The following is a 17,024-nucleotide window of genomic DNA, read 5'->3' as shown; positions in this document are numbered from 1 at the left end:
CAGGCTGGAAAGAGCCTAGCACACACCCAAAGAGAAGACTGCAAACCTCCTTGTACTTCAACGATATACAGTAATGAGGAAAGTGAAGTGCACAAAAGTATGTAGTATGACACTAAGGTGTGAAAAAGTGGTCAGTGTACACATATGCACGTCTAATACAGAGTTTCACAGACCACATGGCACTTGTGTCTTCAGGGACAGGAGATGTAGTGCTGTATATTACAATGTACCTATGTGTATATGTGTGTGCACGTGTGTGCATACATGTGTGTGTGTGTGTGTGTACATGCATGTGCATGTGCAGACAAATAAATGGAAGAGGTGTGTGTAGGGGTGCACACATGCATGAAGATGCGCCTATGTGCAGTACGGAGGCCACATGTCAACCTTGGTTATCAGTCCTCAGAGGCCATGTGCCTTGTGTTTGAAGGAGGAGCTTAGTAAAGGTTGGACAGACTGGCCAGCGAGCCCACAATGCACCTATCTCCCTCCCCAGCTCTGAGATCACAAGTACACACCACCAAGCCCTGCACTTTCACATGGGTTCTGGGGACCGAACTTCAGTCTCACGCTTGCACGACAACACTTTATTGACAGAACTATCTCCGCAGCCCTGCATTACAATTTTTAAGCCTTGTTGCCTCTCCTCTGACAGCATCAGCTGCCCTCTGACCTTCCCCTGCTCCCAGTGTAGCTCCTTCCTATGTCACACCACAGATAGCATAGTGAAGTCCATGCTGCAAGTCACAAGGTCCTGGACTCTTAGGTTGGAGTATGGCTTAGCAGAACACAAAGCCACCAGCATCCCCATAGCCTCTCACTCTGAAGCTACCCTCCATAACCACAGCTCACAGGCAGGTATCACTGTGTTCTCTGCCTGCACTGCACAGGACACAGACTCCATAAGTGATGGTGTGGCTACACATCGATGCAGCACAACCTGCCTACCCCTCTTCAGAGTGAGCCCTGAGTGTTAACACTCCCCTAGAACCCACATTTCGGGGGCTCTCCTCTTCCTCACAGCCAGCAGTGGCTTGGAGGTGGAGAGACTGTTCCTGCAGGGCCCCTTGTATCACTTCACAGACACAGGTTCACCTCTGACTCTGCACAGCCCTGGATGCTGTGTGGTATGCTTCAGCTGCCACACTGTATCATGACACACAGCCACTCAGGACCAGGGCCCCTTTAGTTTCAGAAGCAACCCTGAGAGCGACAAAGAACCCAATCTTGGGAGAGCACAGATACAATTTGAGCAAGGGTCTCCTCAACCCATGAGAATTAATATGAAACAGTTTGCTTTCTTTCTTTTGACAGAGTGTTAGAATGCAGCCCTGCTGAATTTGCTATGTAGACCAAATATGTACACAAATTTACAGAGATCTGCCTGCCTCTGCCTCCAGAGTACTGGGATTAAAGGCATGGACCACCCACACCCAGCCAATGTGTGATCAATAAAGCCTCAAACTTTGCACACCAATTAGTAAGCCTTAAACCCTGTGGGACAGAGTCCCTGACTGACTTCTCCCACAGCCCTCGTGAACACCTGAGGTGATAATATGTCATCTCTATTGTTGCTGCTTGTTCTTTGACTTGGAAGTCTCACTTGCACTATCCAGAGCTCTCTAGCTGACTGATCAAGTGGGTGTCCCTAGCGAATTTCTGCTAGGATTTAGAGCTCTTAGTCAGATGATATTTTGCTATTGTCTACTATTGCACACACATGCACTTATGCATGTAAGCATGTGTGCTCACAAATGCATGCACACACACACACACACACACGCTATTTATTATTTTACTCTGGCCTGCTATAAACTTAATAAACACACTCATTCAAAACTGGAAGTAATGGTTATCGCAGATCACCCTGGGCTCACTAAGGGAGGCAGCTGCTGTTCCTTGTCCTTACCTCTCCAGGCTTCTCATCCCTTGTATACTTCTGTGTTGGGGGAGTAGTCTAACATGGTTAAACTTAAAGAGTAAGACGGTCAGGCCCAGGGCACTTTTCTGACCCAAAGGTTCAGGAAAGCCCTCAGGCCTTAGCCAGCTAGGTAAAAGGGTTCATGTGACAAGGACATAAAAGGGCACTGCTGAGAACAGGGGTCTGTGACCCTCAGAATAGCGAAAGTAACAGTTTAGTTTTAGCCTGAGAATTCACTAAGACAGGAGCTGGCCACAGGTTTTGGTCCCAACCTCCTCTCCTTGAGGAGAAGGAAACCTCTAGATAAACCTCTGGGAAGTGGCTGTCTTCAAGGAGGCAAGGCTTTTCTTGGTGCTTAATTCAGTGACAGTGGCTTTGTTCATTCAATACTCAACAAACACTGACTATACACTTATGGCACTGCAAGACACCATTAATGACACAAGAAATACTGAGCTATTGTCTTTGCCATGAAGGTCACTGAAGCCTTTTTCTATCCTAGATCCAAAATGTTCATGGAGTGTGTCCCCAGATAACTCTGGTAATCTTCATGTCTGTGAACACCAGTGTGGGACACCTGTCCTCAATGATCTTGCCAGCCCTAAAGGGGTTACTGTACAAGAGTCACACAGTAGAAGGAGCAAAGTTCCCAAACTGGAGTGCCTGAGTCAGTCACTCACATTACCTGCTGGCTGTTCAGGCAAGAGTGCTTGCCTTTAGGCTGCTTCTCATTTAGCTACCACCACCCCCAGCTCCTCCACCCCCTCTGCCAAATAGTAGGTCACTAAACCCCATTAGGAGGAACTATACCACACATCCTTTCCACTGGGGTGAGAAAGGGTAGGCAGAAGGCTTAGCCATACATCCAGAGTGCTAACTTTGCCTATGGCTGGGACAGCTGGCCTCAGGGCAAGTGCCTGACTGGGTCAACCCTGTCAATTGGATTCCTTGGCTGGGATAATCTAGATCTGTAACAGTTTAGCCTGCCCCCAAGGGAGCATGGCTCCCAAACTCTCAACAATACTCTGCCTAAGCATGCTATGGTTTTGACCTAGGACCCCAGAGATGATCAAATCATACCTGTGGCAAGCATAACAGAACTCACTACAAATCAAGAGCTTTGATATCAAGGCCTGTGCTGGCTGCCATCTTAAACTGAGATGCCTGCTGAGTATGTCTCTGACTAGTACTGTGTATGTCTCTGACTAGCACTGAGCATGTCTCTGCCGAGCACTGAGTATGTCTCTGACTAGCATCCCTGGTAAGCACTGACAGTGTCTCTGCCAAGCACTGAGCATGTCTCTGCTGAGTACTATGTCTGACAACCAGTGACCACACCAGGAGCTTTCCAGAGCCTCAGCCTCTGCACTCCTCTCTGTATCGCAGCAGTAGTTTTCTCACTTACGAAGCCTGAGCGAGCACACTCAGGCATCAGCCCCACCTCCCTCCTGGATTGGCTTCACTTTCTGCATACAAGATGCATGCTTACTGTCCCAATAGCCTGTGTTTCCTCTAAACAAAAACATAGAGCATCCCCCTGATGGAAGCCCGATGGCCACCTGGGAGACCAGGCAAACATGGAAGAGAGCTCTGAGAGACATGGAGCGCAGCACATCCATGGGGTGAAGGGGGGATTCCCATCAAGTCTGACAGGAAGAGCCTTCAAGCAAAGTGTTCTGTTCTTTTTCTAAAGGTGACGTTTCTACTGTGAAAGAATGGTCTAAAAATAATTCCAATCATTAGCTGAGCATCATCACAAGCACCAAAGCCCTGGGAGGCTGGAGAAGCCGTGTCTACCCGCTCACTGTGGGGCAGCAGCAGCCCCCACCCGCCACCCCAGGGTAGGAAAGGGGAGAGAGCTGTCTGACCATTCTGACCTGTGGTAAAAGTAAAGTTAAAAGGAGAGTCTAAAGCTAAGAAAAACAGTTACTACCAGATTTGCTAATTTTCATGATCAGTTCTGGAGTCACTCAGAAAGCTCAGTAACTGCAGAGCACAGTGGACAGTATCTTCCCTTTCCTGTCTTCCTTAGTAACAAGTCTAGAACTTGTAGTGGCCCAGAGACAGAGCTACCTGTCTCCTTGCAGCTAGGAATGGGCAGACCTTCAGTTCTGTCAAGAGACACAGAAGTGTGATAATAATAATAATAATAATAATAATAATAATAAATACTAGGCCTCTTTCCCTAGCCTAGTGTTTGACATTCTTTCACTGTAGTGCTGTGCACAAAACCCATGACTCCATGCATGCTAGACAGTCATGACACATGTTCTACCACTGAACTGCATCTCCATGCCTGCACACTGACCTCACCTAAACCACCTCCTACATACAAAGCCCTCAGCCTCCTCCTGAGGACAGCAGGGCAAAGCTCAGACAGTCTACACCGACATTCAGTACAGGAAACACAAATAAACGGTACTCTGACCAAGTCTCTCTTCTGAGTCTTTCTGTTGGAGACAACCATGCCAAGTCCCGGGGGCCTCCCCATTCTCCTTGTATAGCCAATACACAGAGTATCAGCACCCTGTCTGCCGAGGACTGGGACAAGAACAGTACTGTTTCAGGTTTAAGCTTGGTGACTGGTCCATGCTTCCACCAAGAAGTCTTTAAATAAAGCATTTTCAAATCTACCCAGGGCTGCAGGCTAGGGTAAGAACATGTGCCTAAGACCTTTAAGCACAACAAGATTCACTTTGTTGCAGTTACTTTACAAAACAGTTTCTCCCTAATATAATCCACAGTTGACAAACCTTTAAAAAGCTACCATCCCTATTTCTGGCCTGCCTTACTAGCAAGAACAAAAAGGTTTATAAACCAAATTCTTGTTTGCTACCCCAAACATAGCTTGGCTGCATATTTAGTGTAGGCAAATCAAGGATCAGGGGTACAAACAGGCCCTGTTTTAGTCATTATACTTCTCACCCTATGCCCTTAGGTTCACAGTCTAAGCCATGGCTGCTAGTGCCCCTGAGAAACACCAGTATGACTCCTAACAGTTTCTTGGTCAGCCAGCCCTTGAGTATATAACACGGGTCAAATCCCACAATGCCCAATATGAATGAAACATGCAGTAATTGCTGCCCTAGACCTCAATCATCATAGTAAGTCCTGTTTGAAATGAGTCTTATGGTTTAGAGCTCTCTCGGTTATCAGAGGGCCTGAATCTATGCTGGCTGTTGTGAGGACAGACTTGTACAGTATACAGTGTGGCCTCGCACCCTGACACAATCAGTGCAAATCCCCAATGCAAAAGGCCAGTGTTACACAAGTCTCTGAGAAACTGAGGTTAACTTGACACCCTGGATGCACTCACCTGTCAAGTCAATACTAGAGAATGTGCAGGCCCTGCTGGTTCTTACGGTGTCTTTCTCTGGAAGCCAGGACATCCTCTGACACCTCTCTTTGACAAAAAAGTTAATACCTAGCTTAGCATTTGGCTAATTTTAAAGAAGTGATTAAATCATTAATTTGGCTCAAAACAAAGATCTTCCTCCTCTCAGAAGTTCTTTAAAACATCATAAACTTCCAAGGCACCTGTAACAATGATCTCAGAACACATCTGAGGTAACGCTAGGTGGACACTACCTAGACTATTAGCACTGCAAGTAAAAGCCCCTGGACCTGTGCACATGGCAGCTTTGAGGAGACAGAATCATGACTAATGTTTTCAGCCAAGTCAGCACCTCTGAGTGTGTCCTGAGCTCCTTCAGGACTCTTCTCCTAGAAGGGACAGCAAAGACCAAAGTCTTTGCCGCTTTTTAATCACTTGTGCTGTAGCTGAGAGCTTTAACTCTCCTTTTGCAACGAATCAGGAAATGGCTCATTGGAAAGAAGCTAGGTCACCAAAGTACCAGGGACAATTTTCATAGACATTGCAAACCACTGTGAGACTCATAGGCAACCACAAATGACTGCAGTGCACAAAGCAATCTTGATCTTTAACAAAAAGAACAAAGTGAAAGCATTCAACACCTGACTTCAGAACATACCCTAAAGTTAGATTAATCAAAACAGTATGGTACCCACATAAAAACACACACAAATAGAACAGAACGAGACTCAGCCCACACACGTGCAGCCAACAGGCTTCCTACTAAGGCAGCAAGATCATAGCTGGGGAGGCCAAGTGTCTCCAACAACCAGAATGGGGGGGACTGAACACCCACGGGCAGAGAGGGAATCAACTCACTTATTGCCTAACACTAAAAATTTACTACAAGAAAACAGCAAAATGCTTCAGGACATAAGTGTGGAAAATTGTTTTATATGCCAAAAGCTGAAAATGACCAGAGGGATTTCATCAAACTCCCTCATTTCAGCAGAGTGAAGAAAGTGATGGACAGCTGACAAAAAAGTACTACAAGCTCACAGTAAACAGGAGCTGATGTCTAGAGGGATGCCAATGAACCAACAACAAATGACCCAATTCAAAGATGGGCAGGCAAGGGCTGCCAATGGCTCATAAGTGAAGGAGCTGTCATGAAAGCAATGAGGACGTGAGTTCAGATCCCTTGCACCCACATAAAAGCCAGGTACAGCAACCCAACCTATAATCTCAGTGCTGGGAGGCAGAGACAGGAGGATCCCTGGGGATTGATGGACAGCCAGGCTAGCCAAGTTGGCAAGATCCAGGTTCAGTGAGAGACCCTGTGATAAAACACTAGGTCAGGAGCAGAAGGCATCTAACTTTGACCTCTGGGCTATACACGCATGCACACACATATGCACATGAATACACACACATGCATGCACAAACACATGCACATACACACACACTGACATGAACAGATATTTCTCAAAAGAGGATGTACAAATGCCCAACAAGCATGTGAGAAAATGAATGTTCAACATCAGTAATCAGGAAAATGCAAATCAAAACCACAATGAAGTGTCATCTCACCTCAATTAGTTATCAAAAAGACAGAAAGTGAGACTTGAGTTCCAGCATTCAGAGGGCTGAGGCGAGATGCTAAGCCTGGGTGTTCAAGACTGAACAAAACACACACAGATACACACACGGGGATTCGGGGGGGATATTATTCAGCCATAAAAAAAAGGGAAAAGTCCTATCATTCACTAGAGAACACTGGATGAGATGTCAGGCATAAGAAGGGTTATGTGTATGTGGAATATTGTACACTCTTATTGTACACTCCATGTGTCTGTGAAAACTTAAAGGTGACATCAAAGAAGCAGTCGATGTGGAGCTGGGAAACAGTTCAGAGGTTAAGAACACTGCCTGTCTTACACAGGACTCAGGTTCCATTCCCAGCAGCCACCTCGCAGCTCACACCATCTGTAACTCCAGATCCAGGGGATACAACATCCTCTTGGGCCACCACCGGCTCTGTATATACATGGTGCACAGACATGTAAGTAGGCAAACACTCACACACATAAAGTAAGATAAACCTATTTTAAATGTCTTTAAAGTAGACAATACGCCAATGAGTACTAGAGCCTAGAAAGTGTTTGTGCAGATGGTGAACGTGTGGGTTCTGTTGCACAGAATGGTGGCTTCTAATATTGTACAGCACAACATGCTAACGATGGCTGACAACAATTAACTGATATTTCAAAATACCTAGAAGAGAAGACTTTGAATGTTCTAACACAATGGTGACAGACATGACAATTAGCTCATCAGATCATCATGAATGTGTTTGGAATGTTTTATACCCTGTGGTGTCAATTAGAAAGGGAAGTAACCTAGGCCAAAATAGGGTACAAGTCACAGCAAGGTGAGTGGAGAACTCGGGTAATGGCAGCTGTCCCCCAGGAATGAACAGACCTCCACCAGAGGTCAAGCATGCACAAATTATACTGGGAATGCAGGTTGGGGTGGAGCAGCTGCTATCTGTCCATGGGATTTGGACCTCCGTGCTGCCCTGAGTCATGGAGAACTATCAGAAAGAGCCTCTGCAGGAAGGGATGAGGGGCAGGAAGGAGGCGGTCCATGATCCATGCACATCACCCCTCTCCACCATTCACTCTCACTACTCCTGGTCTCCAAAACTCAACTTCTGCTCTAGAGAGTGATGCCAGAGAAAGTGAAAGGAGAAGAGGCCAGAGTCCAAGGAAGCAGAGCAGGAAAGCAGCACTTCCCCAAATGGGCACTGTGTGCATGTGGGGTGTGTGTGTGTGTGTGTGTGTGAGTCCACTGTCAAGTGGATCAAGAACACGCAATAAAAACTTCACCCACACAACCCTCAGTCACCACACCCCATTTGGTCATCTCAGAGGATTCGGAAGAAGGCAAAAAAAAAAAAAGGGAAGCAACCCTACATGGGCATGGCAGGAGGAGGGTGAGGCTCAGGCACCAAGTCAGGTAAGCTGAGGGCAAAACCCAGAAAGCACAAGCCCATTCCTGTCTGTGGACATGGTCTCGGTGAGGTGCTTAATCCAAGAGCAGCCCACTCACCCACCTCCCTCTTTTCTTCCAACCAAGGTACCTTGACATTTCTTAGCATGCAGCTTCATCTAATTAAGCTCTGCCCTATTTCATTGTCACCCAGTCATGTGATGGGACTATTTCCTCTGACATTTGTATGTGGAACACAAAGCAGTATGTGAAAATGTGAAAACGCTGGACACCTGGCAGCGATAGACTCCGACAGCCTTCAACAGAGTTCCAGGAAAACAGCTGGCTGAGCAACCACTGAACTGAAAGCTGGTGGACCTGGGCTCCTCCCCTTCCTGGGGGGGGGGCCCGCGCCCCGGGGGGTAGGGGGCCGTAGTTGTCCAGGAACTCTCTAGTAAACTGGGCTTACCTCCCACAGAGATCCGCCTGCCTCTGCTTCCACCATAACTAGCCCTTGGAGCTCGGTTTAAAATGGGGTGCTGGGGAGAAAGCACTGTAAACGTGAGCCTCCACATGTGTGCCACGGCACATGTGCCCACTCAGACTCATACACTAAGTAGATTTCCATAAAACTGGCTGAACAGACAAGCTCCCATCCACAGACTCTGCTGCGTCTCTGAGTGGCGGCTAAGACTGAGAGCCATCATGAGGGTCTGGCCTAGGTGGCCAATATCCACAGACCACAGCACAACACAAAACTAAAAGCTGCAGAACTCCCTCCAGCTGCTGCCTGTTCAGCAGCCCTGCTGCCCTACCCTCTTGGCTCCATGCTCGACACCAAAGTCAGACACCCAGGCTTCCATGTTAGCTGTACGCCTTATCCCTAAGAAAGGCCCATGTATGCAGACTGAGTCTGCTCCTACTCATAACTAGTTTCCCCCTGCACAGACCTCTAAGGTTTGACAACTCTACCAAACCCAGCAAGGGACACATTATTACAATACTTAAAATACAGCAAATAACTAAAAATGCTTACTCTTCCTGTAGGAAACACACTTGGGAATATGTGCTACTTTATTTCCAAAAAGTTTAAAGTACTTATCACTCAAGTGGATTTCAACATGGCTACCCTTTGAGACACACTGTGGCCCCTCCTCCAGGCTCTCTGGCCACCTCTTTCTAGTAGCAGTGAAAAGGGCTCAGAGCGTAATGTGAGTCTGCTCTTCCTATGGCTTTGGTGAACTGGAATAAGACAGTAAGTTAGGAAGTCAAGAAAACTAGACATCCTCCAGTTCCCTAACTGCAGGGAACGTGTGCCAAATTGGGACACTCTGAGCACAGTATGGTGGCTATTACTTCACCCAGACATGAGCAAGTATTGTGCTGGTGAAACAGGGACACTCAACCATCACACTAGAAACCAGAGTGCTACTGAGCACCACTGAAAGTCCTCATCACTTGGGCTGTCTGTCTCCAGGCCAGTTCCCAAATCCCTCTCCAGGCCCTGCTAGCCACACTGCCAACTCATTTTTTGAGAACAAGAAGTAGCAGAACTCAATGGACCTTACATTTTAGAGCACACTCAGAAATGCCCTCAACAGTGGTGATCAGAGGGAGTCAGCCTTCATGCCCAGTGGACTCCATGCGTGTTGGGCCAAAGACAGAACCTGGGGCTGGGACATAGTCCACACTTTAGTGGCAGGTCTACAGGGAAGACACAGGCCACACTCAGGAACCTGGCAGGATGCAGGCACAAAGCGAGGAAAAGGCAAATTGGGTGGGTAAGGAGGGCACGGAGCAGAGGGGATTAGGAAGGGCAACGTTCCTGTAGTCTTTAACCACTTGTCAGTTCACATTATGGGCTGACACCCAGTGTTACTCTCCCTTTAGGAAAGCCAGTCCCATTTCCATCTGGGGTAGTCTTGGTTAAAAAAAAAAAAAAAAAAAAAGCAGCTTTCACTGGTGCCTTGCAGTGTGGCCTCCTCGGGAGCTTATAGAACAGGATTTCTGGGTCCCAATCCTGGTTTCTAAGTTAGGACCTGGGTGGGGCTGACACACTGCATTTCCAACAACTTCTCAGGTGTTGCTGATGTTGCTGGTCTGAGGAACACCTGGGATAAATCTGGTCTATGCCAATCAGCACACAGAACTTATGCTACTAATCTAGGAAAAATACAAGGCCATGTCCCCTCCCCCTTCCTCACAACCCCCTCCCCTAGAGCAAAGAGAAGGATCGGGATGCACGACTGAGTGCCTGGCTTGTTTGTTTCCCTGTGTCTGATGGACAGAAGCATCAAACCACTGAGTCCTACCACCCTGCAATCATGAAGCAACAGCAGCAGTGACAAAGACAGGAGAGAAGAATCTAGGTCCCTGACAAGACTCCTAAGCTGCTGACACAGGAACATGGTCCTGTTTACTTGGCAGCTGAAAGCATCCCAACCAGATACCCTCTAATCTAGAGCACCCCCCTTTCCCACAAGAATATTCCTCCCAGAGATGTCCACTTGCCCAAACATACTACTTCAGATGTCCAGAATTTACATGCCTAGCTCATCAGTCTTAAAAACCTGAGTCAGTGAATTAAGAAACAAATCATTTAAAATGCAAGCAACCCAGGAGAGGAAAGAAAGTAGCCCACACCCTACTGTGAATTAACCAAGCAGACAGTTCCTATAACAGTGAGCCCAGCTGCACAGGGCTGTGGCCAGAGGTACAGAGCTGCAAGTGCATGGGGTTCTTTCTCAGAAGACCTCAGCACCCTACCTAATCAGGTACAGCAAGAGGGGTGTTGTGGGAAACAGGTCAGGAGGACTACCAGGTGTGTGAAGCAGGGAAGGAAGGTCCCAGAAAGGGGACCTGAAGGGACAAACACTCCCTCCACCAGCATCCTCAACCTCCTTCAAGAGATCAGAGGGCACTTCTTTGTCTTCCCAACTCTGTCCCAGAAAACAGACATCTCATTCTTAATATGAGGAAACGGCACGAGCCTCTTTGACCCAACCCCAGACATATGATTTACCTTCCTACTTCTGAGGCCTTCACCAGGGGACCCTCACTGAACAACCCCATAATAAAAGACTGAATGCAGGTCAGAGTTTTGGGCAAACACCATCAGCCCAGTTGTGCAGCTAAACAGGAATAGAGAGAGTAATCTACCTGGAGGCCTAGGGACATTCAGCCAAGAGCTCATGGAGTTCAAAAAACAAATCTTACAATCCTTGAATGGAAATAAAGTGGTTTAATAGAAACGGCAGCAGAGGTGGAGAGACCTGGCTCTGACCCCACCTGGCTTCTGTCAACTCCATCAGGCAGGTGTCTGACCATGCTTCCCCTAGTGTCCTTTCAAGACTGAAGCTCACCACTTGACAAGACCTCCTAGAGGATGCTCAGGGACAGACAGCCTAGATCTGGCATGCATGTGGTCAGAAAAGGCTGGGTTCCTTTTCCTTGGGTTAACAGTTCACACTTAAAGCTGCCAAGAAACCTTCTCTGGTAACATAAGACCAACCTAGTATGAAAAACCACAGATAAAGGCGATGAACAGGTAATTCAGAAAAACTAAAAAGCTTAACATACCAAGGAATTCAATGATTTTGGCCATTTGGAAAACATAGTAACGCCAGGCGGTGGTGGCACACGCCTTTAATCCCAGCACTTGAGAGGCAGAGGCAGGTGGATTTCTGAGTAAGAGGCCAGCCTGGCAGAGTTCCAGGACAGCCAGGACTATACAGAGAAACCCTGTCCCAAAAAACCAAAAAAAAAAAAAAAAGGAAAACATAGTAAAAACTAATAATGTTGTTTGGGCCATTAGAATGGCAGAATTAAGATGTCAATGTTGCAGAGTTAAGGGGAAACAGGTAACAGAAGGGGTCTGAGTTACCGAATATGGAACATGAAGCCCCACTCTCAAAAAAGGACAAGCTCATCATGTCAGTACAGAGCACTCCAGGACAGAGCACAAAACTGAAAAAGCAAATCACAGAAAATGGTATGTAATGTGACTACACTTAGGCTTATGTGAGCTGCAATTTAAACTTGTCACATTTTAATTTATTTTGAGTCACCAAGGACAGAACTCAGGTTGTCAGGCTCTGAAGCAGGTGCCCCTACCTGCTGAGCCATCGGGCCAGCTCTAAAAAGAGCACTGGTCTACTGAAAAGGTCTCGAGGCAATGACGCAAAGACTGGCCATGTAATGAACAGAACTCAGTGGCAGAGGGCTTCCCTGGCTGCCTGAAACCCAGTTTGACCTCCCGCACTGAAAATACAAGCATGAATAAACTCGATGACATCACCGTCACTAGCACAACTACAGCTGGCATCTTGGAGTCTAAAGCCACTTTCCACGAAAGGAAAAGAAAAGAGTTCAGCAAACAGCTGGTTCTGAGGCTGGGGCAAGGAAAATATAAACTGAGTCTCAAATATTTTGTGCCAGAATAGAAAAGAAGTCCTTAAAGAATGATGGGAACACATTCACAGAAAGAGGCCCTAAAGGTCAACTCTGGGACCTCTGAGTAATCAAGAAATAAAGACAGCAACAGATTAAAGTTTAATAAATGAGGCAACATGTCATGGCCCATGGATGTAATTTAAAAAGTAAGTGCATACTGGCTGAAAGAAAAGGTATCCTTTTTAATACATGTAGAAGGAAACAGGAATTAGAAAATCCCTGTCAACTCTAGTAAGATTCACATAGAAGGAATCGATGGGCTCTAGCTGCGGCTAACACTGCCCTGCATCCCCGAGAGATACATATTAATCGCAAAGGGGAAAATGTAACTTCTCAGTGAGGCCCACACCATCCTCATCAATGTAGCAAAGCTAACAAGCCTAGTGTCAAGTTTAAGGAGGTAGTAGGCAGTATCTTCCAGTTGACAAGGCTGCAACTCTGCTGCTCCTGCAACAAGCACCAACCTGAATCCAAGTATCAGGAAACCCAAATTGAGGGGCGTTATCTAAAACGTTAGTTCTCCAAACAAGTCAAACATGTCAATTAAACAAAGAACTGCTGAAAGAGACTATAGCCAAAACCCACCGAAGACAAGAAATTCAGTAGGGTTATCTTTTAGATGAGGAACAACCTTGGAGCAATCTCTAAGATCTAAATAAGACCTATGCATTAAATAACTGCAGGGCATCAATGTTCATTTCCTGGGTTTTAAGTACTGTATGCACAGAATGTTTTTTTTCTTTATTAAATTACTTTATTTATATTCCAAATGTCCTGGTTGTTCCTCCCTGAGTTCTTCACCCCATCCCCCCTCCCCTTTGCCTCTGAGAGGATCCCCCTCGCTCCAGCTGACTGGAAAGAGCAAGGAAGCTACTTTTGCAGTGATATCAATGACTGCAGACACGTAGTTGAGAAAAAGGGACAGAGGCTTCTGTGACAACCTCTACCCCACCCCACTCCTCAAAAGTGGCAGCCTAAACAGGAAGCCATCAGAACTCTTAAAAGGTGTGATAAAGATGTTGAAGTTAGCTTTCCACCATTGATGGCTTCTGGCCCGGGTAAAGGGAGGGGAATGTACTATTTAAGGGGCAGGCCACTGGGAGTTTGACCATGCTCCAGTGAGTATAGAGACGACACAAATCGGACCTGGGTTTTTTGTTGTTTTAAATGTTTATTTTTTATATTCTTGGGGGAGGTCACAAAGGATAGGGGAAGACATGAGGAAATAAGCATAATCAGAATGCATGATGTATGTGATATTCCCAAAGAACCAATGAAAACATGTTGAAAAAATAATAAATTTAAATAAAATTTAAAAAAAGAAAGAAATCCATTTAGAAATATTTAGAGGTACAGGGTACTTGGCATCAAGTTATGATTAAGTTATTTTAAAAAAAAATAGTGGGGCAGCTGTGGTATATATTTTTAATCCCAGCACTCTGTAGGCAGAGGCAGGTGGATCTCTGAGTTTGAGGCCAACTGGTCTACTGAGTGAGTTCCAGGACAGCCAGGACTCCACAGAGAAACCCTGTCTTGAAGCCTCACCTCCCATGAGAGCATGACCATGAGAGAAAGATAGCAGAGACACAGTGAGATGCCAACATTAGGAGAAACTGTACCCAGGGCACCGAAAATACTTTATATTAGTTAAAAGAGCAGGGAGCAGTCTGGGGGTTTCTAAGGGCTGGTCCATGATGACCTTTTCTTTTTTAAGTACAGAAAGACAGGCAAAGTGAAGCAAACCTGCATGGAGTAAACACTGTCTCTCTAACATACGCTCTGCTCAGAGCCTCTGCCCCAGGACCAGTCTCTGCTCATCAATCAAGTTCTGCAAAAGAAGCATGAGCTAATCCAGCTTTCTCGACTGCAGACCTGTGCTGTTTACAGTGAGAGTCGAAGCCTCCCGACACCATTAAGTAGTTGATGATGCTGAGGAATGGAAATGGAGGCTGAGGAGGAGTTTTTCATTAATAAGCCAAACTAAGATAAAAGAGCCTTGATGGAAAGTTTCCCCTCCACTCTGAGTTCTGGAGACCTAAACCATAGGGGAGGAGAGGGAAGTTAGCTGGACCCCAGTGCTTCCTAGTCCCTTCCTCTGGTGCATTCAGGAGCTAGCTGAGAATTCTCCGGGGCAGGCAGCTGGAAAGGACCAGACACTTTCCACTTCTCCAGTGTCCTATCATTTATACAAAACTTCTGTGTCGTTTCCTTAAGGTGATTTTGAACAACCAATATTGATTTTAACAGCAATACTACAAAGTATCCAGTTTCCAAAACAATGGAATAAACTATAATGTGGGGCCTGAACCGAGTCAGCCTGAAAGCCGGGGATTACCTGAGCAGATTCTGAAAGGAAAAGTAGATAGAGCAAGCAGCTAAGGAAGGATGACAAGTGCTCTCCAGCAGGAACACAGCCCTCAGGCGGCTCTGTATTTACCCAACATCCACTCCAGTAAGTCCGGTTTTTAAGGCGACCATCCTAGTGACGTTGACTCTTTTCTATGTCATGTTGATAAGACACAGGGAACACCTCCTAGCAATGCTGTTCACACACAGGCAAACAACATTTCGATCTCCTGACACCACAGGTACAGACCGACACGCAGACCTCCTTGAATGAGCACCAGTTCCCCTCAACGAACTGAATTTTCCAAGAAAAACCTTTTGTCAAAGTAGTCCCCAAACAAGGGCCCCAGCCCAGATCCAAAGAAAAAAATCCGTCTTCACCCAACAACCAGGCTAAGTAGGACAACCTATAGCTGTTTACTGCCTGACACCAGCCATTAGATTTCAAAACAAACTCAGCTAATGAGGTTCTGTTTGCACCTCTTATAGATGAGGGTGTTGAGAACCTGAGTTAGCAAAGTGACAGAACCTTCAGGATTCACACCCAGATCAGACAGCTGTATTCCCACCCCTGTGATGTCCCCATTGTCCACACAACCCATGGGGCACAGGAGTGAACCAAGCAGAATATCACTGCAACACCCCAACTTCCGTGCCACCCCACCCCCATCCCCTTGGCTCAGAGGCCCTAACTGGCAGGTGACAAATCACATTCTACTCTTAGGCAATCTCTCAACACCAAACACATTCAGAGGCAAAGATTTACAACGGCCAATACTTCCTTCTTACCCGGAGAGACATTTTCATGAGCTGTCAACTCCAGGCAGGAGGAACCCACCATTATGTAATGTCAGAGGGCAGGCGACAAGGGGCAAGAGAAACCAAGGCCCATCAACTCTCCCTCCCTTCGCCCACAAAGATATAAATTTGTGTTTGACATTTTGAGTGTTTCCGTGGCCTACACATTCATGACTGGCTTTGCAAAAGACGACCACGGATCCCTGCAAACCTCTCAGGCCTCAATTAGCTTACTAAGAAAGCCAGAGGAATATAAAATACATAAAGCAGAGGTGGGGGAGATCCTGTCCTGGACGATGCGCGGACGGAAAATGCTTGAAGAGTTGCGAGGACGCAGAGTCCGTATTTTCCACCAACATGCATGTTTATTTTTACCCGGTGTGTTGACACCCGAGATACCTCAAGGCCTTCAGAGTCGGATGCCTATGGGATCCAGCAGAGATGCAGCCAGCGGGCGCGGTGTACAGCATCGCCCCGAGAAGCCAGCGGCAAGGGGACCGCAAGTCTAGGACCACGCTCCAAAGACGCAGCCTGCGAACCGCTAGGCTGTGCCACTGCCATGACAACCGCGGGCGCCACCCGGCCGGGTCCCCAGTGTCTCCTCCTCCCAGCCGCCCAGCCCGCTCCGCAAAGCCCAGCACCACCGGACCCAGCACGGCCCAGCTCGGCCCACCTACCTGGCGCGCCCCGGCCCGGACACTTGCTCAGCCCCGGCCTCCGGGCTGTGCACCCTGGCTTCGGCCCCGCTGGCTGCTGCCGGGTCCTGAAGACCGGCAGGGACTTGTTTTCTGGCCGCCAAGATCCGGCTGGTGGCGTCCACCCCAGACCCGAACCCGCCGTCCCCACGCAGCCCGAAACCTACCACCGCCTTCTCTCAGAACAGGGCTCACAGCCCCGCCCCGGTTCCGCCCCCTCACCGCGCATGCGCGCCCCACTCCCCGACCGACGCCCTGCCCCCTCCCTCGCCGGCTCCGCCCCTAAGAGGCCGCACCTCCCATAAGGTCCCACCCTCTTCTGTTTCGTCACTCAGGAGTATGAGGTTTTTCCACCTTCACGTGCCTTGAGGCTCCTGCTCAGAGAATGAGTGATTCTAGAAAAGTACTGAAGGTTGGAAGTGCAGGTGTAGCTAATCCATCACTCAGTGGGCGTGGCCATCAACAAGCTGCAATCATTGGAAACGTACTTCCTTCCAGACCTAGTCTA

At 47.4% G+C, this 17,024-nt stretch overlaps 1 protein-coding gene across 1 annotated transcript in view; it reads right to left on the bottom strand.

The window, feature by feature from the left end:
- Inpp4a (inositol polyphosphate-4-phosphatase type I A) overlaps positions 1-16,684 on the bottom strand; it is a 116,417-nt gene extending 99,733 nt beyond the window's left edge. Inside the window, exon 1 of the mRNA XM_028775503.1 lies at positions 16,499-16,684. The gene's annotated coding sequence lies outside the window, so the exon portion shown is untranslated. The remainder of the gene's footprint in view (positions 1-16,498) is intronic.
- Positions 16,685-17,024: the final 340 nt, after the last annotated feature.

Source organism: Grammomys surdaster, unplaced genomic scaffold, assembly GCF_004785775.1.
Source record: "Grammomys surdaster isolate TR1022 unplaced genomic scaffold, NIH_TR_1.0 255, whole genome shotgun sequence".
NCBI lineage: Eukaryota > Metazoa > Chordata > Mammalia > Rodentia > Muridae > Grammomys > Grammomys surdaster.
The sequence above is the reverse complement of the archived record's forward strand: the minus strand, read 5'-3'. Positions and strand labels throughout refer to the sequence as shown.